The sequence below is a fragment of the Cibotium barometz genome, chromosome 43 (assembly GCF_041138505.1).
Source record: "Cibotium barometz isolate CiBa-2024 chromosome 43, ASM4113850v1, whole genome shotgun sequence".
NCBI classification, from domain to species: Eukaryota; Viridiplantae; Streptophyta; class Polypodiopsida; order Cyatheales; family Cibotiaceae; genus Cibotium; species Cibotium barometz.
In genome coordinates this window covers 20,186,352-20,190,022 of record NC_141088.1, presented here as the reverse complement: position 1 = coordinate 20,190,022, position 3,671 = coordinate 20,186,352, and the positions used below count along the sequence as shown (strand labels likewise).

General features: G+C 42.5%; 1 pseudogene across 1 annotated transcript; it reads right to left on the bottom strand.

Moving 5' to 3' along the window:
• Window positions 1-1,005: 1,005 nt before the first annotated feature.
• On the bottom strand, window positions 1,006-1,957 carry LOC147613665 (putative germin-like protein 8-1 pseudogene; annotated as a pseudogene). The gene has a single exon (XR_015263256.1). The product of XR_015263256.1 is annotated as a putative germin-like protein 8-1 pseudogene (transcript).
• Window positions 1,958-3,671: the final 1,714 nt, after the last annotated feature.

The window sequence follows — 3,671 nt, the reverse complement described above, 5'->3', positions numbered from 1 at the left end:
GTTTCAAGTAGCATAGGGGTTTAGGGTATTCGGGTGACTTGGTTTAGGTAGACGATCATCTTTTGCTAATAGGGCTATTGAATGGTTCTTTAACATAATTGGATATTGTTGTCTTTGGGAGATATGGAATTTTAGAAACAGTAGAGAAACAGTATAATTTTTCAGAAAGAGAATTATCTAGGGGTAGATGTATTAGAGTTGATGCATAAATGTGTATATAAGTGTTGGTCAGTATATTATGTTAATAAAATGAATGAGGATGTGTGGTACAATTAATCCAGGCCCTGCAAGATGACATTAGATGATATATTCTACAATTGAGGATACTTTTGTACATACTAGGTTACCCTAACATATGTTATCATGTGATAGGGATATTCAGGGCTGGATGTGAAAGCAAAACTCCCTAAATTTGGGCCAAAGACAAAGAGATGGTTCTTGAAGGAGAAGAAGCCAGTTTATGCTTTTATGGCCGTCATTGAGAATCCCTTGGGCACAAGACCAATGGTGAAGGTTTGGACAAAAGGGGAGTTTATGGAGAAGCAATCTCCTAAAGGCTGCACCTCTGAGGCCATGATCTCTGCATGTATGCAACTGGGGTATCATATTTCATGGGAGCAGTCTTCCTTTGTTTGGGAGGATGTGATCTGCAGGTTACTAAACAGTGTAATGGGGAGAATGTAGGAAGAAATCTCTCAACCTTGTTGTTATCCGTGGATCTAGTTTAATATATTTACTTTATGTTCCAAAAAAAAAACAAAATAGTAACTTTCTCTGTAAAATAGCCCGACATTGTTTGGAGGTCCTTCTCAAACAGCAGTAGACTAACATTAGTCTCCATTTTTTCCCCCTTTTGAGTAAGATTTGAATCAATATGATCCCTATTTTCAAAACAAGAGATAGACATATGATTATGTATTTTAGAATCAATCAATGCATACCATAAGACTATGCGATTTTGCTTGGTACGTCTGTATATTGAAGTTTCTAAACTTCCCACAGTCATTGGATTTCTCTCATATATTCAAGTTATGGTAAATGAGCTTACTCAAGAGCTTACATTGACAAGTTACTTCTATATAGCCCGTCCACCAGCAACACCACTAGTACGGGAGATCGATGACATTATTTAGAAGGGCGAGCTGGAGCATCGATGAGATTATTTAGAAGGCCGTTGTTGAAGGTAGCCTTGTCAGAGCTAGGAGAGGGTGGCCCCAACGCTAGCAGCGAGGAGGTCCACCTCTTTCTTCTCGATGCCGAAGGCCGTTTCGAGCACCTGGTCGGGGAGGGGTGGGTTGGCCGCGAAGAGGTCGGCGGCGAGCTGCGAGGTGCCCGGGTTCTGGCTGTTAAGGGCGGAGATGGCCAGGGCGGGCTGGTGCATGTCGGGGTTGAGCTGGAAGTGCACTAGGCCACGGGGGAAGACGAAGAGATCGCCTGGGAAGAGCGTCTGCTGGAAGAGGGAGTTGTTAGGCGCGGTGGAGACGAAACCCACCTGGAGCATGCCCTGGGCCAGGTAGAGCACCTCGGTGGCGCGGGGATGCACGTGGGGTGGGTTGAGACCCTTGGGCTGGAAGTCGATGCGAGCGATGGACAGGCCCTGCGTGTTGAGGCCCGGGAAGTTGGCCGCGAAGGCCAGGTTAACGGCGGAGCCCAGTCCTTTGACCAGGGGTGCCGCATTACGAAGCAGCGTTGACGTGAAGTCCGAGGGCTGCACGTGGCTGGCCGGCTTGCAGGTCAGCCCGTTGAGGGTGAGTGGGCCACCGTCCGCCACGCAGAAGTCCTGCAGAGGGTCTTCATCGGCGGCACTCACCTCGACTAAGAGCGGCGGCGCAGAGGAGGCCAACAGCATCAGCGCGGCCAGAAGCAAGTAGCTGACTGCCATGACTGACAAGCTTGAGCTAGTAGCCTAGCAAAGAGTGAGCCAGGGAGAATGTATGAAAAAGAAGGCCCTCGTCGCTGCAATTTATGAACCACCCTCAACACTGTCTCCCACGCTACAAGGATGGGAGGGAGTCACTTGTTCTCCGTTCAACGTCTTCCGGCATCGTGTCATTGAAACGCATTTACTTCACGTAGACTTTGTCATCTTACGGCAGCGCTGCCATAAATCATTCTACCCCGGCAAGTAAAAAGAAGCTTGCAAATAAAGACCATCTACCACGAAAAGAGAAGCTTGCAAATAAAGACTACGAGTCGGCTGGTCGATTGTTAACTTGTGTTTTTATATATATATACACACATACAGAGAGAGACATATATGTATATGTATGTATGTATGATACATACATACATACATTTGGCCGTAAAATACTTGCAAATTTTTAAAATGCCCATCAAAATTTATACTAAAATACAAAAAGAAACTTGCTACATTTTAATAAACCCATCGATTTTAAAGGGCAAGGGTTCCGTTAAAAATCAAGCATGCCAACAAATATATATGGCTGCACCCTACCTTTACTCTTGTGTCTAAGAAAATATTTAAAGCACTATAGAGCTCAACACATTAGCAAGATATTGTATGAAGCCATACCCATTCTATGCTTCTAAGATTATGGGATATAGAGCAACTTTCATTAGCAAAAAAACATAATGCTTGTAGATATGGTTGATCTTGAACACATTAGGTATTTGGTGAAGCTCATGATCCACACACAACAACTAGGTAGTGGATTGCACGACTTCACTGTGAAACTATACATGTCTATAAATGTATACATCTGAACACAATGATAGTAGCTGAATAGTTAATGTGAGACCTACCGCAACTAATCTCCTACCAACTTATGTCTGTAGATTTCTAAGACTTTTTACCAACTAGAGCATATACATTCTTTAATGTCTCTAATAATAACATTGGCACATTCTACCTTCTCCATTGCACTATATGGGTATGGGGACCACTTTCCTGCCTACAAACTATATGACTACCTTTACTCTTATTTAGAAAGTGTTTCTAATGCACCCATCTACATGTTCCCTTACATCAATATAGATTCGTGCATGATTGTAAGTTGTGGGAAACACAAATCATGCTTATAGCCATATTTGAGTGTGGACACATTAGGCAAGTGAACTCAAATCATGTGTTAGTGACTTTATGATGCAACACACTAGATGATTAGCATTGATTGACAAATATATGGCTACCTTTATACTCTTGCATAATAAAATCTTTAATTAGTACATCCAACATATTGTTGGAAATTAATGCTCCACCCTTGTCATGATTTTAACTGCAAAAGTATCTGCTAGCTCAAGATACATTAGAGCGGTCCCTTTTGACGAAGCCAATGTGTCGTAAGTAACATGGATGCCCTTGAGAGCCTATTTTTGACATCATGGTAAGATCATAAATAGCTTGATGGTTACAATTGGCATCATGCAAAGTATGCTACATGTAAGTGTGTGGAAGCATGGAAGGGTGTCTCAAATAGTATTGTTTTTGGCAATACTTCTAATAGTGCTAAGAGTACTATTTTGACCTTAATAAGGGTTGTATTTAGGAGGGAATTTAGGAGGGAAGATAAGAAATTTTATATTTTTTTCAAAAATTTCAAGAATCTACCTTGAGGAAGTTTCGGCACCTTTCCTTCCTCACCGATCTTTCAGCATGATACAGGGCTTGTGGTGAAGCATATGCTCATTGCGGAGCAGCTCAAACCTAATGG